This window comes from Leucoraja erinacea, chromosome 14 (genome assembly GCF_028641065.1).
Source record: "Leucoraja erinacea ecotype New England chromosome 14, Leri_hhj_1, whole genome shotgun sequence".
Lineage (NCBI taxonomy): Eukaryota > Metazoa > Chordata > Chondrichthyes > Rajiformes > Rajidae > Leucoraja > Leucoraja erinaceus.
Genome location: NC_073390.1, coordinates 50,003,482 through 50,030,059, shown reverse-complemented (window position 1 = coordinate 50,030,059; position 26,578 = coordinate 50,003,482). Strand labels below are relative to the sequence as shown.

Here is a 26,578-nt window from a genome sequence, read left to right as displayed (position 1 = left end):
CTACTTTCAATGACTGGTGTACCATGACACCCAGGTCTCGTTGCATCTCCCCTTTTCCTAATCGGCCACCATTTAGATAATAGTCCGCTTTCCTGTTTTTGCCACCAAAGTGGATAACCTCACATTTATCCACATTATATTGTAATCCAAGTAAGATTGTTTAATATTTGTTTCAGAATGCTTCAATCTATAATAACTGAAAATTTATTTCAGTTCTCTTAATTTTTAATAAAGTTATGGGCTTTATACTGGCCTCGGTCACAGCTTTTGTGTTAAGTCAATGGAAAATCAATAGGGAACAAGATGCCAATTTCCGAGTATGAAAAAGGTCATAACTTTTTTTAATACTGAAGATATAAAAGTGAATTAGGTGTCAAATTAATCAATGTTTCAGAAGGTTGAAGTCTGAAGAAGGGTTTCGGCCTGAAACGTCGCCTATTTCCTTCGCTCCATAGATGCTGCTGCACCCGCTGAGTTTCTCCAGCAATTTTGTGAAAGCGTCAAATTAAACTTCTTTTTATGCTTTATCTGATGGGATAAATTGCAGACTTGATTTTTTAAATCTCAAAATTTTGTAACATTGCTACATAAATGCTGCCGCACCTGCTGAGTTTCTCCAGCACTGTTGTCTACCTTAGATTTTCCAGCATCTGCAGTTCCTTCTTGAACAAGGAGCTGCAGATGCTGGTTTAAAAAAAGACACAGCGTGCTGGAGTAACTCAGCTGGTCAGGCAGTATCTCTGAAGATGGATAGGTGATGCTTCGGGTCGGGACCCTTCTTCAAACTGGAAAATTTAGGCAGCATCTGTGAGAAGGGGTCCAATCCGGCCAGTGGGATTCTTCTTCTTCTATATAGTGTTTTTTCGCGGTTGGCAAACAACTTTTTTGGTGCATTACCGCCACCAACTGGCATGGAGTGTGGATCAAACAACACCATTACTTATACTAATAACCTATATCCTTCCGAACAAATTGGTTACCTTAAGAAAAAGCAACAGGATTTGATAGCACTTATATGAACTCCCTTGCAAAATATCTACCAAATCAAATTGTACTCTTTCTTTTCTGAACTGCTCACTCATCTGTCCTCTCTCCTCCCCATACCTCTCACAATGTACAATGACATGCTCTATTATCTCTTCTTGCCCACAGTATTCACATCTGCCTGTATTATGCTTGCCTATTATAAAAAGTGTACTGTTCAGACCAGTGTGTCCAAATCTAATTCTTGAAATTACTGTCTCCTCTTTTCTGTTTTTTCCTGCACATCTCATTTCTCCCACTTTCCTCTGGACTTTGTAGAACCACCGTCCTTTCCGCACTTCCTCCCATTGCTTTTGCCATCTTTCCTTCAGTCTTTGCTTAATAATGTCTTTGATTTCAGTTTTACCTATGTTAATACTTAAATCAATCTTACTTCTTTTTGTTACCTCTTTTGCTACCTTATCTGCCATTTTGTTTCCTCTAATACCAATGTGTGCTGGTACCCATAAAAATATGACTGTAAGCCCCATCATTTGAATTCTGAATAATGTTTGTTGTATTTCAATCAAACTCGGCCAGCGGGATGATTTGGGGAAATATATATATATATATATATATATATATATTCACGACCATTTATTGTGTATCTGTACATCTGTACACCGAAGATAGACGCAAATATGCTGCTCAGCGGGCCAGGCAGCATGCCAGATGTGAGAATGGGCATTTGACAATTAATTAAACCGTTCACTTGAAGCGGGCAGCGGCGCCTCGAGCGGCCCCCGGGGCGCGTTCCCGCGGGTGGCAACCACTGCGCGTGCGCGAGGTGGCGTCGTGCGGGGCCACTGCGCGTGTGGGAGGGGGAGCGCGAGGCCGCGTCGCGCCGTTTGAATCGCGCTGGCAGTTGGGCGCGCGCCCCGCCCCGCCATGGACGCTCCCATCGACGGCTGTCTCATCACTGCGCTGATGGCGGCCGCTCCCCACCTTCAGGGCGGAGCGCAGTGTCCCTCCGGACCACGCCTGCCGGTAGGTGAGGCGTCACTTAGGTTTGGCAACCACCCGATGTGCTGCCCCTCAGACCAGACACCCCCTTCAAGACCAGACACCCCCCCATTCCAGACACACCTCTCCCCCCCCCCCCTGACCAGACACCCCCCCCCCTGACCAGACACCTCCCCCCCCCCAGACCAGACACACCTCCCCCCCCAGACACCCCCCCCCCGACCAGACACCCCCCCCCCAGACACACCTCCCCCACCTAGACCAGACACCCCCCCCCCCATTCCAGACACCCCCCCCCCCCCCCGACCAGACACCCCTTCCCATTCCAGACACACCTCCCCCCCCAGACCAGACACCCCCCCCCCCCGACCAGACACCCCCCCCCATTCCAGCCACCCCTCCCCCCCAGAGTAGACATCCCCCCCCCCCAAACTAGACATTCCCCAGACCAGACACCCCCCTGACCAGATCCCCCCCATTCCATACACCCCCCCCCCCCCCCAGTGTAGACATCCTACTCCCCCCCAAACTAGACGTCCCCCAGACTAGACACACCTCAGACCGGATACCTCCCCGCCAGACATCCCCCAGACCACACTCCCCCTCCCCTCCCAGGCCAGACACTCATTCCGACCAGACACCTCTCCATAAAGAACATTAACAAATCCAAACTGCGCTTGCAGCTGCCACACAGACATCTAAATGACATGAAAATCACAACTTCCCAGAAACTGGTCCCTGATGCTGACAGGCTGGTTAAAGCCAAGAGATGTCAGGTTTCTGCAAGCAGCAAGTGAAAAATGAATTACACTGTTCGATGCACTGCCAGATGTAAGCAAAATGCATTATGAAATATTGAGTGTCATAATATTGTGATTCATTCAGTTTCTGACTATAGGGCCCTTGCACGACAGGTGAGGTCACGACCCCTGACCCATACTGCAGCCACGCAATGCCTTCTGGAGTACAAGAGGAGAACTTCAGGTAAGCACTTACTATGACTGCCAGTGCAGCGGGCGTGTCTTCTGTCCGAGCATCTGTTCAATTGTCGCAGTATCTATCACAAAATACTTCAAAGCAATCTATAATCTTCTATGTAGTGTTTTTTTGGCGGTTGGCAAACAACTTTGCAATCTATAATCACTACCACACGCTTTCCAAATGTCTGCCGAAATTGCATGGGCATGGTCTTCCACAGAACCTCTCTTTGGACATATCCAATATATCCAAACTTGGATGTGCCGTAAAGGACATCAATCCCAGCATTGAATATGCGCGATATTGTGGAATCACTAACAAGGAATCAATACGCAAGGTCTTCATGAGGCATTGCAAGAGCTTCATCAAGATGATCAGCAACTACTGAAAATGTGTTAGTCAATGTCTAGTGGGGAGCTTGGCCTTAACATAATTGAAGACCAGCATCAAAATGGCATCAAAAACGTTGGTAAACCCGTGTAGAACTTAACCTTTTTGTCGTAAATAATTGTGCAAGAAAAATTGAAATGTATTATTTGGCGAATAGTAAAATGTCCTGACAGCTTAAACACCTACTCCCTTTTAAAGATGTTGTCAATTTACTAAGTTGGATTATGTGCAATTAACTACTAACAATTATTCCATTTCTTGGCTTGTATCTCAGTAAAAAGTAATTCAAAACCCACATATAGTTTGCGATTTAAAAAAAAAAAAAAAAATTCTGTTAAATTTAGCTTCAGAAGCATTTTCTTTTTGCATATAAAAATCCACTTGAGAACCATAGGCGATTTTACAGCCAGATTTATCACTTCTAAAACTTTTTAGATACCAAAGGAATCAGGAGAAAACACAAAGAATGCCTTACTGTTGATAAAATGCAGTGAACAAATGCGATAATTCACAATATTTTCAATCTTGATGTCTGCATGGCCAATGTTCGGCGCCAACTGAAGACAACTGAAGATAATTCAGTAGCCAGTACCTGTCGCCAGTTGACGTAGGTAGTCGCCAATCGAATTCACCGGTCAGCACCTGGCGACAACCAACGTCACTTGGCGACAACCTGTGTCATCCTGGCGACAACCTACGAAAGGAGAAGACAAGCCACGTCAAGCCCACAGACGGCGAAACGTTTTGAACATTTCATAATCCAGCGGTGACCAGAAAAACGTAATGCCTCCTTAGGCGACTTGAGGAGACTACTCACAACCATACAGGCGTGACCCTGCGACCATGTGGCACCAGCCTAGTTGAAGAAATCGCCTAAGTGGGACGGGCTCAATGGAAAGTGTGTGGCTCCCAAAACAAGCTTAGCCAAAATAGCATTGTTATTTTCTCTCTCTCATCACAACTTAGATTAGATTAGATTCGTTTATTGTCATTCAGACCATTCGGTCTGAACGAAATTCTGTTTCCCTGCAGTCATACATATAATTTTAAAAAAATGACAAAACACATAGTCAACACAAATTTAACATCCACCACAGTGAGTTCACCAATCACCTCCTCACTGTGGTGGAAGGCAAAAACTTAAAGTCTCTGGCTCTTCCCTCTATGTTCTCCCTCTGCGCCGAGGCGACGGTTCGAACTCCGCGGGTGGTCGCTGCCTCGCCACAGCTCAGAGGCCGAGTCAGGTCTCCGCTGCCGCCGCCGCCCACCGCCGCCGCCACAGCCGCCGAGCCAGTAGATGCCCGCCGCCGCCGCCTTTCTTGACTAGGGCCGAGCTTATGAATAATCGCAATAGTTTTACATCCGCCAACAGGAAGGGACCGAGTCAGGTCTCCAGTGGATTCTGTGAACAGCTCCAGGGCCTATTCCAACTCTCCGCTGCCCGCCGCCGCCACATTCCACTGCCGGTAAGGTCTTCGCTGCCGCCCCGCCACAGCTCCAGGGCCGAGTAATTCTGCGCTGCAAAGAATGAAACACAAGCCAGGGCCGAGCCAGGTATCAACCCCGCCAAGCCATCCGCTAATTAACAGCTCCAGCCGGGTCAAAATCTAAAACGCTAACTGCTGCTGCTGGCGTCATGGCTCCAGCCCGGTCAGGTCTCCGCCGCCGCTGCCCACAGCTCCGCTGCCGCCAGAATGCTTTAACTAGGCGATAAAAAAGACGAGCTGGGGGACAGTAAATAATTACTGGAAAAAGTCGCATCCCGTGTAAGAGGAGTTATCAGAATTCCCGCTTTCTCCCACCCCACCCACACATACTCTTAAAATAAACAAAAAAACTAAAACATGACAAGAGACCAAAAACAAGATCGCAAAAAAAACACGGTACCGTTAGCCAGCTGGATCTTGAATCTTTCGTAGGCTACAACTTTCTTGTAGCCTACGACTGTAAGTTAATACCAATCATAAAAGTAATGTTTGCTAGGCAATCTTCATAAGAAATAAAATTCATGAAGTGAAACACTTTGTAGTTATAGCAGAGACTGAGACACACGAGAGCAGGTTGAAAAAACGAAGGCGACAAAATCTGGGAGCATGCGCGCATGTGTTCATTCGCACACAACTGATCCGGCCTGCATGAAGTCGCATTTTGCGCAATCTGGCCTGTGACACGTGTGTTTGACACCGCTGGAGTAGATGGTAAATGCTATAAATGCTTTCTTGACTAATTAAAGCTTATGAATAATCTTCAATGATTTATACATCCGCAAACAGCAGGGACTGAGTCTCCAGTGGAAGCTGTGAACTGTTAAACACTATCGAACTGTTCTGCTAAGCTATTCCACTGAAAGGAAACTTCTTTGAATTAAATGCCTCCTAATTGAATTCAAGAGGATGAAAACAAGAACAGCAGAATACCTTGGGGAAAAACTGGACAAAATGACTAAGAAATGCTATTAAATTTTTTTAAAATCTAAAACGCTGGTGGCGTCATGGAGTGGTGAGAGGCGCAGCATTTACCTCTGCTCCCGAAGAATGCTTTAAAGCGATAAAAAAGACGAGCTGGAAGACAGTAAATAATTACTGGAGCTGTTCTTATCGTGTAAGAGGAGTTATCAGAATTCCCGCTGATAACGGGGCTTACTGATACTCTTAAATGCACAAGATAGAATCCCACAGACCCCTCCTACAAGGGCGCAATTGAGGTCAGGTACCCCCTGCTGGAGAATAACGCATAAAACAACATCAGAAAGTCCTGAGTAGACCCACAGCTCTTATGAAGTTGCAGAAAGGGCTGAAAAAACTGTAAAAGTGAGAATTTGAGGAATCTAGATAAAAAAACTTTTAATAAATGAATTTGCTAGCTCCTACACGCTGAGATGGCACCCTAGACGAAAGCTTGACCCTGAATACGCAGTGTAGGAAGCTCGAGATTATCGAAGAAATCAGTACTTTTAAAGGACATATTGATAAAGTTGAGACTGATTTATCGGCAGAAATTGCAAGGGTGGAAAAAGAATGCAGCGTGTGTCTTCATTGACCCAGACAAGAAATCATTCAGCTCAGCTATGAAAGAAATGGAAACCATGATGAAGGAAATGTCTGATGAGATGAAGAGGATGAAAAAAGAACAGCAGAATACCTTGGGGAAACTGGACAAAATGGTTGAGAGAAAAGCTGAGTAATTTTGATTTTTGATGTAACTCATTTGAATTTAAGGATAGCCTTGTTTAAGATGGCAAGAGAGACTGGACTGGCATACCCTAGACATTCACCTCCAAATGTTTACTTCAAAAGGGATTCAACTTGCCTGATAAAAAAAAAGATAGGATATGTAACAGTCTAATCCGAAGGAGCCGCAATTGAGGTCTAATAGAAAAGACCCTGTTTGACAGATCATAGTAAAATTGCAATAAATACAACTGTATTACTGGAAGATATTTTTAAGAGAATATAGTCATTAACAAGTTTTAAAGTTTAGGATAAGATAGTGAGACTATCAGGGACTATCCTTCAGAGGTGGATCAAAGAAACGAGATTTGTTTTCAAAGATTTAAGTAAATTCTATAATAATATACTAATATGGGTGTAACTGATTTGGAAACGTAATTTATGAAATGCTCTATACAGAGTTGAAATTAGATGGAAGGGAATTGATTTAAACATGAGGTAATTGGCAGACAGCCAAGAATGTACTTTTGCTTAACCCCTTCCAATCTGAAGCTGGAACGTAAGGGGTATGAATGACCCAGTCAAAAGGGGTAAGATCTTGGCACAATTAAAGTCATTCACTGCCGATATAATTTTTTTACAGGAAACACACTTGAAATTACAAGCGCAGATAAGGCTGAGGACCAATTGGATCGGTCAGACATACCAATCCTCATCTATATTACTAAAAGTCTGATCTTTACCGCATTTGGCCCACTGTGCTGCGATTTTCGAGAGAACGCCGCCACCTATGGCCGTCATCTTTGGTCACCTCGCTCAGAGCCTCCCTCAGCCTTCCTGGACTGGAGGATTTTCCCCATCGATGACAAATCAGAGAGATATTAATGTTTTTTAAAAAATCACCATTCTCTCTGCTGCCCCTGCTAGGGGGAGGAACTATAAAACCAGGAAGTGGTGTGCCTCACTCAGTCTCTGCAAGATGGATGAAGCCAAAGGGTCACGTCTCTCTGAGCTCTGAATAACTCAACATGTCTACTCAACTGTGTCCCCTTAATGTGGTTTGAAAATGAAAATATGGTTTGAAGTAAAAATGCACTGCATGCAAATGGTTGTTTGGGTGCTTTAGCTTGAAGTTAAAAGGCACTACCTACTGCAAATGGTGGCTTGGGTGCTTTGGCTTGAAGTTGAAAGGCACTACTTACTGCAAATGGTGGCTTGGGTGCTTTAGCTTGAAGTTAAAAGGCACTACCTACTGCAAATGGTGTGTTGGGTGCTTTGGCTTGAAGTTGAAAGACACTACTTTCTGCAAATGGTGGCTTGGGTGCTTTGGCTTGAAGTTGAAAGGCACTACTTGTTGAAAATGGTGGCTTGGGTGCTTTTTGAGAATCTCTCTCCTGTCAATCACGCCATGAAGGCCACACCTTTTCTGGTGGGAGGGGGAGGGGTTATAAAACCCGGAAGTATGGGTATGGCTCAGTCTCTGCATGATGGGGCAGGGAGAGGTCACGACTCTGAGCTGTGAATCAACTGAACACACTGAATGTCTACTGAACTGAGTTTGGTGTTTTGTGTGGTTTTATGGTGGTTTCACCCTGCATGAAATGGTATGAAGCTGCATTTGAATTTGGTGGCCTTGCACCCTGCTTGAAATGGAATGAAACTACACTTGAATTTGGTGGCCTTGCTTCCTGCTTGATGTGGAATGAAACTGCACGAATTTGGTGGCCTTGCACCCTGCTTGAAGTGGTATAAAACTGCACTTGAATTCAGAGGCCTTGCACCCTGCTTGAAGTGGTTGGAAACTGCACTTGAATTTGGAGGCCTTGCACCCTGCTTGAAGTGGTAAGAAACTGCACTTGAATTTGGTGGCCTTGCACCCTGCTTGAGATGGAATTTCAAGGAATAGCCATGTCAACTGCCAGCCCACCAGCCGTGAGTGAGCTGCCAGCAGATCAGGCTTGAGGGACTGAGCTGCCACCACAAGAAACCATACCAACGCTCCAGAAAGCCCCCCCAACTGGCCACCAATATTGGAATTGGTGGAGAGGTGGAATATTGCGTCGGGGGACCAGCCCTCCCGTGTGAACATGGGACCCAACGGGTCCCACTTAGTGTAGTATAGTACTAAATCTAGAGGTACAGCAATCATAATTCGAAAAGGAACACCATTTAAACTAAAGAATAAAATAATAGACAAAGATGGGAGGTATGTCAGTTACGGGAGAGATAAACTCGACCGCAGTTACCTTAGTAAATATTTATGCGCCAAACTTTGATAAACCTCAATTCTTTAACAAAATTTTGAACTTAATCTCAGAGATTAATTATCAAAGTGTAATATTTGGAGTAGATTTCAATTGCGTTCTTGACAATTATTTGGATAAATCAACACAACAAAAAAGATTAAACATTAAATCTAAATCTAGTGAACTCTTAAATACGTACATAAAAAACACAATTATAACAGATGTATGGAGGATTGCAAATCCAGCTGGAAGGGAATATTCTTTCTACTCATAAAACCTACTCACGAATTGATTACTTTTTAGTAGATACAAAATTAATTCCATTTACATCAAATCCAAAATACCATAGTAGTATAATTTCAGATCATGCGCCGTTAACTTTCTTCTTAATAATAGAAGGAATGACCAATAAAAATTTGTTCTGGAGATTTATTCCCCATATTGTAAACAACCCGCAGGGTTGTGCATAGCTAAGAAAACAGATGGAATTTTTCTTTGAGACTAATGATACACCAGGTATATCACCCTCATTATTATGGGAATCGTTTAAGGCATTTATCAGAGGATCGGTAATTTCATATCAAGCGTTTCAAAATAAAAAAAATAAAATGGAACAGGGAAGAAACAATTGGACAATTTGACTTGGACAACACCAAAGACCCAACTAGGGATAAACATAATAAGGTATTAATATTGAAATTTAAATTAAATAGAATCTTATCTGAAAGAATCATTAGACTATTCTAAATTACAAAGCAGGAAAATATTGAATTCGGCGACAAGCCACATAAACTCTTGGCACGACAAATGAAAAAACGGGAAAAGGAACATACAATTTCTAAAATTAGGTCAGATAAAGGGGAATTGATAATACTACCCAAAGAGATTAACAAAAGATTTGCTCAATTCTACCAAAATTTATATACATCAAAAGCATCAATAGATAATGTCAAAATCACAAACTTTTTGGAAAAATATAATCTCCCAAAACTTAATGTGATGGAACAGGAAGAATTAGGAGCTCAAATTACAATTAATGAGTCAATAAAGTCTTTGAAGAACGGTAAAACACTAGGACCAGATGGATTTAGTGGATTACAAATATGTCGGAAATACTACATCTTGAGGAAATGAGACTTGTTCTAGCAGGAAAACGAGCAATTCTTAAGAATATGGTCACCTTTCATTGATTTCATTGATTTGTTACAGGTGTAATATGGTGCAACACAACCCTGGAAAGTAACTCTTTTAGAACTAGGTGATGGGTGTGAATCGTTAGGAATTAGGCACATTCCCTTTCCTTCTTGCTTAGCCTTACCTTTTTTAGATTCTTTACTTATTTTCTTTTTCATTTCTTAAGGCCTCCCTTTTCTGTGGGGCCTTTTTTTTCTTCTTTTCTTTTCACATTTTCAAGCACGCAGTCTACTTAACAATTATCATTCACTTACCGCCAACTACTGCGGACTACACTTCACTACTATCCTCACTTATCTTCTTTCTCTTTTTTCTTTTCTCTTTTTCTATTATAGGTTAAAGTTAAAAAATAAGTTGTACAAGAAACGTAGTATGTCGCATATTATGATTAAGATGTATGTACATTGCTTCTCATTAAAACTTTTTTTTAAAAACGCTGACTTACAGTTTGTAATCCTTCGATAAAATGCAGTTGTCAGCTGCTCAAGCGACTTCTCTTCCTCCACAGCTACCTTTCCAAATGGATCAGTTTGCAACCTCAGCGCACTTTAATAGCGTTGGTCTCCTCCCTCCATGCTCCTCCCAACACCTCCGGTAGATGGCGGTTCCACAAACATGCTGAACTATTTATTGGCAAAACTATCAGCACAAACCGAATCCTTTGTTAGTCCACACTGAATATTAAGCTGCCGCCAAATCTGACCAAAGGTGTGTAGGAAGGAACTGCAGATGCTGGTGTACACCAAAGATAGACACAAAATGATGGAGTAACTCAGCGGGGCAGGCAGCATCCTTGGAGAGAAAGAATGGGCCCTTGCTTTCCCTCTCTCTACACATCCCTCCCAAAGCACCGTAGTTCCATGACTAGTTTCACTGTCCTGAATAATTTTACTGTTTGTATGCCTCATTAACTACTCCCCCGCAGCCAACAATGACCCTTTCCTTGATCATCGTCTGCTTTGACCTGTCGTTTTCACATCTTACATTCACTGTGTACCTTTCCATAGCTACAGTTCCCCTCTCCCCTGACGCTCAGTCTGATGAAGGGTCTCAATCCAAAATGTCATCCATTCTGTCTCTCCAGAGATGCTGCCTGTCCTGCTGAGTTGCTCCAGCATTTTGTGTCTATCTTCATTGCCAACTGAAGAGTGGATTTGGGCACGTCCAACACTAATTCACCAACTTGAAGTGTCAATTTTTAATATTTCAACTAAATTTATCACTATTGAATCATATTCCACAGATTTGTTTGCTGATATCACAGCTAGCCGAAATACATGAAGGTTAGTGAGTCACTTTGCTGATAAGATGCTGGGGAAAAATAATGTAAGTATAGAGTTGATTACTTGGGAGATGGTATGATATGTGCATGTTCTTGAAAAGTTACTGAAGACAGTTTGCGGTTTGATTTTTTTCTCATAAATTATAGCTTCACAAAGTTGACAATGGTCTTGTTACACAGACAGTAAATTGGTAGGATGTGGAAATTGGACCATAAAACTGAGTTGTACTATGAATACTTTATGTTGGGAACATAAGCCAAGACCTTGCATGATGAACTAAACCTGGTGAGAATAAATCTTAGTTGGTGAACAATACTAAATTGGAAGCCAAATGAGATGAAGAAGGGGTGGCACAAAGGTAAGTTGGCTCCTGACAGCACCAGAGACCTGGGTTTGATTCTGACCATGGGTGGTGTCTGTACGGAGTTTGGATGTTCTCCCCGTAACCGCATGGGTTTTCTCCGGGTGTTCCGATTTCATCCCACATTACGAAGACATACAGGTTTGCAGATTAAAAATAGAAACTTAGGTGCAGGAGTAGTCTATTCGAATTTTTGAGCAGGCTCCACCATTCAAAATGATCATGGCTGATTATCTAAAATCAGTACCCCGTACCTGCTTTTTCCCCACTATCCCTTGATTACTTTAGCACTAAGAACTAAATCTAACTCTTGAAAACATCCAGGGAATTGGCTTCCACTGCCATCTGTGGCAGAGAATTCCACAGATTCACAACTCCCCCTTCTGCATCTCAGTCCTAAATGGCCTACCCCTTATTCTTAAACTGTGAACCCTGGTTCTGGACGCCCCCAACATTGGGAACATTTTTCCTGTATCTTGCTTGTCCAGTCCTTTATATATTTCTATAACACGATGCAAGATACATTTATTTGTCACATGTACTGATTGGTACAGTGAAATGTGTGGTCACCATACAGCCATACAAATAATAAAGAGCACAGAACACGATAGACTTTAACACAGATATCCCCACGCAGCGGGATCAAAGTTTCTCACTGAGGGAAGGCTCCAAAATTCAGTCTGTTGTCCTCCCGTGGTCGGGGGGGGGGGGGTTCAGGCACGCTCACCAGGGTGATGGAAGTCCGACGTCGGGACTGGAGGACATCCTCAGCTGCTTGGACATCCGAGTCAGTCACCTCCTACCGGAGTCCACAGGCCGCGCTGGGCGGAGATTCAACGCTGGCAGCCTTCGGCAAAGGGCCCCAGGACTCTGCGATGTTGAAGTCAGCACCGCCAGCACTGGAAGCTCTACGAACCACAGCTCCAATATTAAAGCAACAGGCCCAACACTCCGGAGCTTCAACTGCGATCCAGGTAACCAACCGCCCGCTCTGCGATGTATCCAGCACTGCGCCTCCACTGCTGAAGTTCTGGTCCGGGTCCCCAGCAGGAAAGGCAGCTCCAACCCAGGTGGTAGGCCGTGAGGAGGGGGGGACGAGGACGCGACTCGGAGAATAGTCGCTTCCTCGCCAGGAAGTGACTGGGAAACGGTTTCCCCCTTACCCGACCCCCCCCCCCCCCCCCACATAGAAAAGCTAAAGAAATCTCCAAAACAATCTTTTAAAACTGACTAAAAAAAACAGACAGACTAGGCAGAGGCTGCCATCAATGAGGCGTCCATAGTGGATAAGATCCCCTCTCATCCTAAATTCCAGGTTCATTAGATTCGGTAAAATTGCCCTGTTGTGCAGGATAGTGCTAGTATACGGGGGTCGCAGGTTGAGGCGGACTCAGCGGGCAGAAGGGCCTGTTTCTGCGAATTAGCTCTAAACTAAACTAACCTAGACGGGGAAAAAAAATCAAAGTTGCTTCTCAATGGTGAGAAAATGTAGTGACGTGGAATATTAAATAAACATAGACCCGGGATTCAGTTGATTCTTTGAGCCCACTGAGGAAAAGCAAAGAGGGGACCCAGGAGGAGGGGAGGGGGGGGTTGACAAGAATAGAGAATGACCCAGAGAGGGGGTCTGGAGAGGGGACGCGGCAGGGTTTGCCCAGAAAAGAGAGGCACCAGGCGGGCCGCAAATAACTATGTGCAGCAGCAGGACTGATTCATCGCTTCGTGAAGATAAGACTATACTGAGAATTTTTTTGAAACTTCGTCCGTACCAGCAATGCGGCGACGTTTTGTGTACTGTTTAGGTGAGGTCTGCAGTGTGATTTTACCGCATTGTATGCAAATAGTTTAAATTTGAGAAACTAAAAAACAAAGAATTTACAGTACTCAGGTACACGTGACAATAGAATATCATTGAATCATTGAACCATCAATTGCCATTAATTTATTCACTAGATACAAAGTATATCCATAGTCTAAATTATGTCATATTTGATTGAAAGATCGGCCCCTCAGCCACCTGAGTCCAGGCCCATTAGACCATTGATACAGGAGATTCCAGTGGATAAATGCAAATATTTACAACTGTAAAGGGTGTTGATAAGATAGATACAAAAAAAAAAACCCCATTTCTATTGCTAAAGGATTAATCGCCCGTTGGAGATACAGCATGAAAACAGGCCATACTGACCATAAATCACCCGTTTTCACTAGTTCTATGTGATCCAACTTTCCCATCTACTTCCTACACATTTGGGCAATTTGCAGAGGCCAATTAACATACAAACCCAAACATCTTGATGTGGGAGGAAACCGGATCACCTGGAGGAAACCCACTCAGTCACAGAAGAACGTGCAAACTCCACAGAGACAGCACTCCAGGTCAGGTTCGAACCTCGGTCGCTAGCAGTGTGAGGCAGCAGCTCTACCAGCTGTATCGCAGTGCACAACCTAAGATCTGTAGATGAGCTTAGAGATTTAAGTGCCTCTCTGCAAACATTTCCTAAAGAAAGTGGATGTAAAATATAATAATGAAAAAGACTAATGAAATGTTATTTTCATTTCAAATAGTCTGGGGAATTCAAAGGGAAGGGAGCAATACAAGTAGTGAAATGCCTATATAGAGTGAATGTGCAGAAATAAAGAACCTTCCTTTCGGAAGGAGATGATGAGGAATTTATTTCATCATTGGGTGGTGAACCTGTGGAATTCATTGCCACAGAAGGCTGTGCAAGCCAGATCATATTTTTAAGGCAGAATTAGATAGATTCTTGATTAGTGCGGGTGTGAGGGGTATGGGGAAAAGGCAGGAGAATAGGGTTTGGGGAAAGAGATCAACCAGCCATGATTGAATGGCAGAGTACACTTGATGAGCCGGTTGACCTAATTCTGTTCTTCTCACCTTATGACCTTAAATAATAATGCACAAGGAATAAGTGTTCTTATCCAGGCACTGCGCAACTGGGTATTCGCATGAAAGGGATATGGTGCTGATTCAACAGAATCATACCTGGATTTAAATGGCTACATTGTGAGAAACAAGTTAATGCAGATGCTGGAATCCTTGGCTAAAGACAAAAATAGGTCAGTAGGTCAGACAGCATCTATGGAGACAATGTTATAGGTTGGGATCCTCCTCCACTTTAAATGTTGTTATCCATTCGCTCCAGCGATGCCTGAGTTACTCCAGCCTTTTGTTTACTCATAGAGCCTTACAGCATGGAAACTGGCCCTAAGGCCAAACTTGCCCATACCGACCAACATGTCCCAGCTACACTAGTCCTACCTACCTGTCGTTGGCCCATATCCCTCTAAACCTGTCCAATTTGTGTACCTGTCTAAACGTTTCATAAACATTGCGATCGTAATGTCGTAACGTAGTAGGTAGAGGTTTCTTGGAGTTGCATTTTAATGAATGGCTGCATTGGCTCCAGTGAGTACAGAATATCCCAGTGAATAAATGCAGATGTTTACAATTATAAAAGGTGTTGATCAGATAGATAAAGTAAAAAAAACATTCCCATTGTTAAAGGGATTGGAAGTCTGATACTGCACATAGTCCAGACAGATTAGAGTGATTAGTTAATTTAACTATTAATCAAGCCCAATGGCTATGTTACTGTAATTGTATAAGTGAATTAATGGATATAGTTTAGAGGCAAGTATTCTCAATTTACTGATATCTTCTGGGAATAGGAGCATGCACAGGCTGGTGGGAGTGTTGACAGAGCACTCAATAATCATTAAGTACATTGGAGATATGTGTAAATACAAGGAAGCGCAGATGCTGATTTATGAAAAGCACACAAAGTACTGGAGTAACTCAGCGGTTAAGGCAGCATCTCTGGAGAACGTGGATAGATTTTGTGTCGTGTCTGAAGATGGGTCCTGACCTGAAATGTCACCTATCCATGTTCTCCAAGGATGCTGCCTGACCCACTGATTTACTCCAGCACTTTGTGTCCTTTGGAGATATGTAAGTAAGTAAGTTTATTGGCCAAGTATTCGCATACAAGGAATTTACCTTGGTGCTCCGTGCACAAGTAACAACATGACATACAGTGACAGTTACGGATGGCTCAGAAAACACTAAACATTAATAATAATAAAACATTAATGATAAAACACCATTGATCAAGCATGTGAACCAACAAAATCTCAGGTCAAAGGGAGGCTACAGATTTTTGGCTGTTGGGTAGAGCAACTACTCATGGATAAAAACTGCTTTTATGTCTGGCTGTGGCAGCTTTGACAATCCGGAGTCGCCTTCCAGAGGGAAATGACTCAAAGAGTTTGGGGCCAGAGTGAGAGGGGTCAGAGATGATCTTGCCCGCTCGTTTCCTGGCCCTTGCAGTGTACAGTTCATCAATCGAGGGAAGGTTACAGCCAATAATCTTCTCTGCTGATCGGATGATTCGCTGCAGGCTCCGTGCTTGGTGCTTGGTGGCTAAGCGAAACCAGACCATGATGGAGAAGGCGAAACAGACTCTACGATGGCCGTGTAGAATTGGACCATCATTGCCTGTGGCAGATTGTGCTTCCTCAGCTGCCGTAGGAAGTACATCCTCTGTTGTGCGTTTTTGAGTATGTGTATATAATGTGTGTCTGTTTAAAGCAACTCTCCATGTGAATCAAAGTCGGATTTCTGCTGAAGCCCTGAATCGAGAAATTAACCTGCTTCTAACAGGATAATATTTTGCATTAATATTGTCTTTTCTTTAATTTATGGAACTTTTTTTGATTGTTTTTATTATATTGACTACTGTGTTTAAAGACCAGTTATTCTGCTGCAAGTACAAATCTCATTGTTCTATTTCAGAACATGACATTTAAATACTCTTGACTCTTGAGGGATTGGTGAAGGTTTGATAGTAAGTGTGTTTATTTGTCCTTCAAATAAACACTGCCTTCTGAGTAAATTGACTTTCATTGCAGTAGAATATGCCATTTGCTGTATACTCAGTAACACACTCCACCCTGCCTCCATTTTACTTGCTAATAGAGTATTGTAACGGGTACACCATCACATTAAATCAAAAGCATGGACCAACCCAGGGCAAAGTCCTGTTTCTGCTTCATAAAATCTGGTCTACCATAGGATTGTCAATTCAAGGTGAATTGAAACTTTCAAGGGCATGATAGATTCTTTCAGATAAGGGCAACTAGAAATACAAAGCAAAATTGAGTAAATCTATTTAATGCATGGAGTAGCTATGATCACCTGTCTTTCAAAAACTCAGTGAATCACCCCTGTTCCTATGTACACACTAAAGTGTTAATTGGAGACTTCATGAATATGTCTTGAATTTTCAGCCAAGGACAGGGTCATGACCAAGTTTTATTACACAAACTAGTTGGTTACAGGTTGGGTTACTTTGGACTAATCAGTGTTATGTTGTAGTAAACCAAGCGTTATGAATCAAACGATTTATATTCTCTGCAATACACAGTTGGGCTATTGCCTTCGCAAGATGTTATAAGGCATGAGATAATTCCCAAAATGGCTCATTTTTACAGGGCCAGTAACGTGCAGCCTGCATAGTATCTCTTCAGAGAGGACTTATTTAGCAGGTTGAAGACTTGCAGGGGGAATTTAAGGCTGCGGGGGTGGAATACCATTCCATGTGGGTGAAGCTCCAGTGTTCCCGGTGGATATTCACCCTGTATTCAAGGAGCAGGAAATGTCGTTGAAGCTAGAAAGGAGCAGTCGGGAGTCATTAGCTGGCCTTGCAAGAACAGCTTGTTGAACCAGGTTTGCAGTAATGGCAGGCGTGACCTATCCACTGAGCCGCTAAGGTTCCGAAGGAGCAGCTGGGCAAAGGAACAACCTGTCGATCCAGACTGGGGGATACTGGCAGCACGTTCTGCACAGTCATCTCCAGCAAAGGCAGAAGACCACAAGAATAGCTGTCGAGGCAGGCTAGGAGTTATGGAAGGTGTGGGCTGTTCAGTGAGCTCTGCTAGGCTCCGAAGGTGCAGAAGGAGTTGAAGGAGCGGCCTGTCAAACCAGGTTGAGAATAACTGGTAGCGTGACCTGCACAGTATAGCTCCAGCAAGGCTCTAAAGAGGCTGTAGGCCGAAGAAGTAGTCTGTCCCATTGGGCTCAGAAATGCTGGCAGGCAAGCCTTGCACAGCAATATCGCTTTTGAGGTCCGGAAAACAAGCTGTTTGGCAAGCGTGGGGCTGAAGATGTGGTCAGACAGGGTCTGCAATGGAACTTTGCTGAAGCTCCAATAAGCAGGTCAACCTGGGCTCAGAGACGCTGCAGGTAAGGTCTCTTATTAACCTCCATAGAACCCCGAAATGGAGCAGTCTGTTTGCCCAGGTTTGGATTTATTGGCAGCATGGGCTGTCTCGTACCTTTCACTGTCTCTGGAGAAGTCAGGTTGATGCAGAGACATTGGCAGGGTGCCTTGCATAGCAACCTCTGTAAGTCCCAAGTAGGAACAGCTTGGCTACCCTGATTCAGGGTAGACCATCTTGGAACTGGCTGGCCATATGGAACATATTGACCAGGGAAGCACTGCCTCAACATCTGTGATTGAGGTTATCTGGCTGCTCAGTAGAGTGAGGTAGTTTGAGGTTTCCCTCAACACATGCTTAATTCTTTCAGCTCAGTTCGTAGAGTTGCCAGTTCGTTGGAAACATCATGGCCATCCTCTCTGGGATAGGTAGCTATCAGCAGAAAGCCGGTCTGGCATGTAGTATTTTTTAGCTGACCTACAGGTTCATGTTGTGAATAGAAAATATATATATATAATAATCTATAGGCTCGCAATACAAGTATTCCTGATTGAGTGGCTAGTCGAAGAGAGTGTGTTGCGCACACTGGCGACTGAGACAGGTGATTTCACTCGGAGGACAGCGGAGCAATTCCTCGTTCAGGGTTGCATTATGCTATTTTCCACTCTGAGGAAGTAGGCTGAGGATTTGTGGTGACTCTGACAGTCAAGAGTTGACAGGGAACTCGTATTCCCAAATTAAGTGGATGTTGTGTTTCAGCTCTAGTCATAAGGATCTGATTATATGTTATGAGCGACATAAAATTAATAAAGGAACAGTGCGAGTGCCATATGTGTGGATGGTGCTGCCTTTGACGGTGTTCAGGGTGGGGCCTCACTTACCAGAACAGGTATCAACCCCAGATGGAGGTAAGTTGCTGAGCCCGGCACCAGTGTCCATTAGGAATCTGAGCCCGAAATGGCGGTCCCAGATGTAGAGTCGGTGTTTCTGGCCGACTGCGATAGCCTCCACTGGTGATCGGCCAAGGCCTTTCCCAGATGCGAGCAGGGAGTGTGGCATCGTCGGGCCTCCGCATCCCCGTGATCCGCGGTGGTCGGTTGCGGCGCGGCTCTGTCGGTTGATGGTGGAACGGACCGTCGGGGCCGTTGTGGAGCCGCGGACACCCGGCTAATGGAAGGGCCATCCTGCTGCTTAGCGAGTCACAGTTTGTCCGCCCGCTTGGCGAGTTGCAGGGGGACAGTGAAGTCGCACGCGGCGAGGAACAAATGGATGTCATCTGGCATCTGCTCCAGGAAAGCCTACTTGAACAGGAGACTATGACCGTCCATGAGCGACAGCATTTTGCTCATCAGCACCGACGGCTTATGGTCACCGAGGCCGTCCATGTGCAGGCGATCGTGGCGGCTGAGCCCGGAAGTATGCAGCAGCAGCGCCTTGAGGCCCTTGTATTTGTTATCAGCGGGCGGATTCTGGAGGTAAGGGAGCAAATGGGTGCCAGTTTCCTGATTGAGCGTGCCAACCACGTAGAAATACTGGGTGGAATCCGTGACGATCTGGCTGATTTGGCGATCTGTTGAAACTACACATGACGCGGGACCGCCCAGAAAATGGGCAATTTAGGGGAAACCGCATTCTGCTGGGAGGGGTTGGCGTCAAGGTTTTCAGCGGCGTTCATTATCAGACCCGAAAAACGTTCGGATCGTCGGGGTCACCACTGCAATGAGACCAGGCAGGTTGAATGAAATGTTTTTTTATTGACAAATACAAACAGAAACTCGTAAAATTTTGCCCTTAGTCCAGCTAACAGACACAGCTCCTGTCGATGTGGAGGAGTGCTAATAAATAACTAAATGTCCGTGAACGAAGCCCCGCGGTCATGTGACTGCCGATCAATGATGAGGGTTCTGACTTACCAGCCCCACCACTAGGTGCTGCTACAAAGTATGACAAACAGCATTGGGGGGAGGGGGGAGATAACAAAGGGGGACTGATACTGAGGCACGCATGGAATTTGATATGCAACTTAAATGAATACAGGAGAGATTATTAAAGGAGGAATTTATATTTTGTGATTGTTATCTCAACAATAGGTGCCATCTTTTGCATCATCCATCTTCAAGGGTAATATTGCTTTGTGTCGGTAGAGGTTAGCATTATGAACTGTTTTACATTGTCACATTGAACTATGATAAATTGGCATGAATCTAATATTGTCTTAGCTGGGGAGTTGGATAGGCGCTCATGGATAATATCCATCCTATTATTTATATTTGCATGATTTACTCTTGATTTACATTTTCTATATTTGTATGATTTATTCTTGATTTTTGTTTTACATAGAAACCAAATTGAAGCACATTGTTTGTGTTTCTTTACAATTCTCAACAATCCTAACAACATAATTAATTAACTTTACATTCCTTTGTCTGAAAGAGCCGTTATGTCTACTAGAATTTCTGGTTCTAATGTGCAGAATTCGTAAACTGCTGTGTGGGCAATAATGTCAGTTGGGACATTCCCCCGGGAGACTTTGTTGTGGCCACTTTTATGGGCATTGCACTTTATAATGGCCAGTGTTGCACTTATATCCCCGATGAGACTACCAATATCACTGACCTTGCTACCCACATGTCCCAAGAAATTGAGAAAATTCATAAGGTTGACAGTAACATGAATGGGTACAATGAAGTAAATATCATACAATTTTACTTCGGAGTCACGTGAGTGATTCCGTGAAGAACCCAGCTCTACTGCGCATGCGGCATTACGCACAGCTGTGCAGAACGCGGCCAGCGGGAGTCGGCAGCTCCCGCATCCAAGGACGAGAGGTAAGTACTTACCTTAATCGGGCCTTGTGGTTTTTGCTCCAGGGGGAGCAAAGTAGAGAGGCATGGTGAGCGGCCCCGTTTCGACTCCAGCGTGGAGCCGACAGTGGACGGGGAAAAGGCGCTACCCGGACCGCAAACGCTGCGGACCGCTACAGGGAGCTGCGCTGATGCCGGTCCGCTGAACAGCTGTTTGGTGAACAGCAGCGGACCGGCGGGAAGTTTAAAAAACCCGACCGGCAGCCCTGCAGACTCCTGACAAGGAGAATCGCCGCCCGGGAACCGCTACAATGCCGCCTGGAAAACGGCAGACAGCCTCTACATACAGGTAAGAGAAAAATCTTCCCAATTTAACAGGTTCTACAGGAGCCAACTTCCTCCAAAACTGGAACAGGTTGGAGAAGGCAAAAATAAGTATGTCTGTCTCCCCAAGCCAGAGGAGGTCATGGAATTCACCTCCAGGAACAAGGGGCACTGGCTGAATGCCAAGGGAGCTGACTCCTACCCCAGTGCTATTGCACTAGCCATCTCCCTTGACGAGGGATTGATGCAACAGCGGAGTTTGAGCTAAGCCTCCTCCAATTTATAGCACACCCTTTTGCTCCCTCTTTTGAGGCTAGCTAAGGAGGCCAGGGCTGGGCTGGCTTAAATGCTGGGCAGGCGGACAAGAACAGCAGTATGCCAGGGGAGCAGGATCAGGAAGAGCTACTGGGTGTCGTGAGCCACTACATGGCTCCTCCACGCGACCATCTTCCCAACAAAGCCCTGCAGGAGCAGGCCTTTCCAGAGGCAAATCCGCAGGCAGCTGGGTCAGCAGACTCGCAGACAAGCAGCGAATTCTACAGAAGGGTCAAGATGTTACCGCCTTTGCTCGTTTTTTCCACGGATTATACTCTCCCAGGATGAGACTATCCCATTGCACTACCAGGGTGCTGACGCCTAAGATGTTCCCAAATTTGGGATACTCAACTGAACAATGGTGCATATAGACCTGCCCGCAACCCCAAATATATGGGGCTATGCAAACCGCTGCTGCGGGAAGAGAGGCAGCTAAACCTGTGCGCCTCATGAAGGCAGGCCATGGAACGAGCAGGACATCGCATCCAACACCCAGCTGGCAGCACCCCTCGGCATCCACCAGCGATATCAAACAAGGACTGGTGAAAGCCTGGCGACCGCTTCACATTACCCCCAAAGTTCTTTTTAGACGGGGCCCAGAGCGGAGCCGTGGGAAGATGCGCCGCCCCACCGACAGCACCAGCATACCAGCAAACTACGCCTTCATGAAAAAACAACAAACATGGAGGTAGGTAGTCTGGTTCCTCCCAGTTTACACTAAACAAGGGTGTTCTACTAACTGCGGGGGGGGGGGGGGGGGGGGGGGGGCATTTACACTTGTTAATAAAGCATGGGATGCTGTCACAAATAACTAAAATATACTCAACAGTATTAGAGGATAAAAACGAATTCAAATTGGGCATATTACCGCCAGTTCAGCAATGCGCCCAAAGGGCACTTTCTCCCTCTAAGAAAAGAGAAGTGAGAAGGTCAAGCTGAACTAGAAAGGCTCATTACTAAACGGATCATGGGAGTAAACATGAACCATTGGAAACTACAAAAGATGGTGAATGTAGCATCATCATTGACCTAATATCACTAAATAAATCTGTTGAGTATATATACACTTTAAGATGGAGATGGGTTTTTGTCACTGCCAGGCATCTGATCTCCCAAGGATACCTAAGGGGAGCATTGATATGGAAGATGCTAACTATCTTATACCCATACACTAGGATCATTATAGATACCTAAAAATTTTACCTGGATAATGGATATCCCGGTTAGGGCAACCATGGGAGCATAGAGCAGTCCCTATGGTCTAACCTCTGCCCTAAAACTATTATAAATATTAAAACGGCCATGAAAATATTAAGAGAACAAGCATAATCATGGCATATATTGGATGATATCCTCATATTAGGGGAAACAAAGGAATTAGCTGTGGCAGCAGTTCTAGCTACGAAACAGCTCCCTAAAGCTCTGAGGTTTATCCCACGCCCAGATAAACCAGTATTGAAGCGTTAACTACCAAGGATTATCTGGGCTTCAATAATAATTCCGTTCATATGACTGTTACTTTGCCAAGGTACTTGGGTCACTATAATCAAATCATGAATGTACCCACTGAAGCTATATCACAACTAAGGTGGTGGGTAGACATCTATTTGGCATAGTTTTCAGCCCTATTATCATCACCAATCCCAATTTGGTCATTAAAAACCGATGCCAATACTTTAGGCTGGGGAGCAACTAAACTCCATATCCAGCACAGGTAACAGATGGACCAATTCACAAACATCGTTACTACACATACCGGGCATCAACTACTTGGGATTGGTGAGCGCCTATTGGGCTAAAAAACATATGCATTTCAAATGCAGCACGTACATATGTGGTTACGGATTGATAATACTATGGTGGTGGCTTATATCAACCATATGGGGAGCATAATAATCATTGTTGTGCATCAAATTGGTCAAACAAATCTGGCAATGGTGTGTCAAAAGACATTTTAACTATCAGCTGCCTATGTCCTAGGAAGCTAGAACACAGTGGGAGACACCAGGTCACGGGGTAAAATTTATGATTACATTGAATAGATGTTAAACCCAAAATATCTGCTAAAGGTATTAAGCGCAGTTTGAAAGCCAGATATCAATTTGGTTGCGCAAGAAGGAATCACCAGTAACCTATGTATGTGACTTGGGAACCAGATTAGAGGCAGCAGCGATAGATGCCTACACGCTGGAAGGGGGAATTTCTGCTTTGCCTTCCTCCCTTCTGCCTCATCAGACGGGCACTTCGGAATACAGATGGGAGTCTCCGAGATATTGAACGTGCCCGACCGGCCTACACAGCCATGGTTCCCAGTTCATCACGACACGGTGGGCGAGTCACCTATGGATTTCCCTAGTGGACCATGGTTGCTGACTCAACCCAGTATCAGTCACAAGCCACCCATGCCAGGGAAACATCAAACTCCTGGGTGCAGGGTTTGAATAGACCTTACCAGGGACTGGGATTATCCAAGGGACCACCATGTCGGCATCCCTGCGAACAGTCACTAAAAGCTAACATGGGTAAAATACTGCCACGACGCAGGGACAACATACCGAATTATTCAACCACTGACGTATTGGAGTTCCTGGAACATCTACACCATGACCAAAAGGTGAGTTACAATGCCGTAAATACAGCATGAAGCGCCTTATCTGCTTATCTAAAACAGCATGACAGCAGAGCATGGGATCCCATCCACTGAAGGTAAACTTATGAAGGGCAACTATAATATAAGCCCCAAACACCCAGGTATATACCCATGTATGGGATATTGGTGTGATATTGACATATCTCAGAGAATGGCACCAGCCAGATCCCTCAGCTTGCTTAATCTATGTTAAAAAACGCTCATGCTTATGGCTCTCGTACACGCTCGCAGAGTCCGGTCACTCCATAAACTAGACTAGATACATGGTGATTACCCCAGACGCATCACGTTCATATTTAGGTCTGGTAAAATCTAACTCGCAGGTATTTGGGATTAGGCGAGATTATGAGTTCGGCACGAACTAGTAGGGTCGAGATCGCCTGTGTTTTCCATGCTGTAGTCGTTATATGGCTATATGGACCAGGAACGCCCAATTCACTGGTGGGGTTCCGGGCCTACCCACCAGAGTCCAGGTTGAGTGTGGTGACCCATCTACTACTATATATAGACACAACCCACAATCTTAGAGGGAGAGGAAAGCCTATGGGTCAACCACAGTAACCCAGACGGGGTACGAGCCAAACCACTCCAAGGTGGCTCAAACAGGTACTGAAAGCTGCCGGAATAGATAATAATACATTTAATCCCATTCCACTAGGGCAGCATTGGTATCAGCGGCTGAACGAATGGACATCCCGGTTGACCACATTTTCAATACAGCAGGATGGTCAAGGGAACGACGTTCAGAACATTTTTTATTATAAACCGTTGATAAACCTGATTTAATTGCAGGAGAATATTACAAACTGCAATATTAATTTAAGCTCAGAGGAGCTCTTTATGTTGTTATTGTTAACAAATACCTTTCTGTTTCTTTTGAAAGCAGATCCACTGGTTGATTACGATAACACTTCCTCCCTCATAAACTTCGGCAGTGAGTGAAATAAAAACTGTTACACGGTTTGAAATCACAGACCTTTGAAGTCTTCACGGAATCACTCACGTGACTCCGAAGTAAAATAGTAGGATTAAACGAGTACTTACCAGTATGAAGTTTGATCTGTATTTTATGAGGAGTTACGGTGAGGTATTACGTGCCCGCCGCTCCCACCCTCATTATATAGATCAAACTAATAAACTGATGTCTCGTGATCTTTACTATCTTACTTCAAATATTGTGTCTATCCTGTGATTTCACACCGCTGCTTCGAAGTATGCCGCATGCGCAGTAGAGCTGGGTTCTTCACGTAATACCTCACCGTAACTCCTCATAAAATACAGATCAAACTTCATACTGGTAAGTACTCGTTTAATCCTACTATTAAGTAATATCATCACACGATTATGATCACGACATGATCATGAGTGTGATTCAAACGTATATATGCTGGAAGATGATTTACTTATACTAGAAGTTTTAGGAGTGATTTTACTGTTTGTACTACCATAAGAAAGAAACTATCAATCATGTTTCTGGAATACTTAACTTTCGACAGCATGAAAATCTTGTGGAGAGCTTGTGGAATGCGCAGGATTACCTTCTGACCCATAGTCAGCACATGAGCGACTATCAAAAAATCCTTGATACGTTGTAAAAACTTTACTTTAACATTGTCACTATAATTAGAGTCGAAAACTACTTTACGTCCAGGAAGTAGAAGATTGGTCCCATAGAAGAGGGACAGAAGATTGGACTGAATCTCTGTGAGAGATTACTGCCTGAAGAACTGGTTCCGTAGAAGTGGAACTGAAGATTGGTTCCGTGGAATAGGAACTGAAGAAGCTAAATCTCTGCCAGAGATTATAGCTTGACCCCGTTTAGAGCCTTACCCGCCGGTACGTTAATCAACACAGCCACTCGACTTATCTGAAGGTTGATAACTTCACTGATTGAGCAATTGTGAGTAATGACCAGCTGTTGTAATTTTAAACGTATTTCCTCGAAAACCAGATGCCGAAACTGGAACATTTTTACATATTTCAGTAGAGATTTTCCTTGTGATTTTAGAAATCCACTCCTCTGTACATTTGGAACATTATTTTCCTGACTTTTTTTAATTACAATTGACCAATCTGACCTTTTTTAAAATCTGACCGCTGCCCAGCTGCTGACGTTACAAGAACTGAATTTTTTACATCTTCTGGTAAAAGATTTCCTTATGATTTCAAAAATTCAAACCTCTATAAATTTGGTCAATTATTTCCAGAGATATTTACTAAAATTTCTAACCAAACTGACATTTAAAAAAAATATTAAGGTTGCACAGCTGCTGATCTCACAATGCCTTTGCACCTGGTCCAACTCCCTCCTGGCCCCGCCCGGCCCTGCCACCCCCCAACTGCCTCGTGGCCCTGCCCACCCCCTCCCCCCCAGCGTGCCAGGTTGTTGATTTCATTTTTTTTCATATAATTTAATTTAATTAGTTTTCACAACATCATTAATTTTTAACATTAACTTTTAATTTCAAAAACAGTTTAAAAAAAAAAAATTCTTCCTTGCCAGCTTAGATCGGACCCGCTGTGTGTGTGTGTGTGTGTGTGTGCCCAGCTGCTGACGTCACAATGCCGTTGCACCTGGCCTACCTGCTTCCTGGCCCTGCCCGGCCCCACATCCCAGCCTGCCAGATCATCTCTTTG

The 26,578-nt window shown here is 44.3% G+C and overlaps 1 long non-coding RNA gene across 2 annotated transcripts; it reads left to right on the top strand.

Annotated features, from left to right (window-relative positions):
* Positions 1-1,834: 1,834 nt before the first annotated feature.
* Positions 1,835-12,237, top strand: LOC129703712 (uncharacterized). 2 transcript variants are annotated; one of them, XR_008724608.1, is made up of 3 exons: positions 1,835-2,014; positions 2,885-2,970; positions 7,168-12,237. It is a non-coding gene; the product is annotated as an uncharacterized LOC129703712 (long non-coding RNA). The 2 variants fall into 2 exon arrangements; XR_008724607.1 differs by having other exon boundaries at positions 1,835-2,010; positions 7,168-12,236.
* The last annotated feature ends 14,341 nt before the right edge of the window (positions 12,238-26,578 follow it).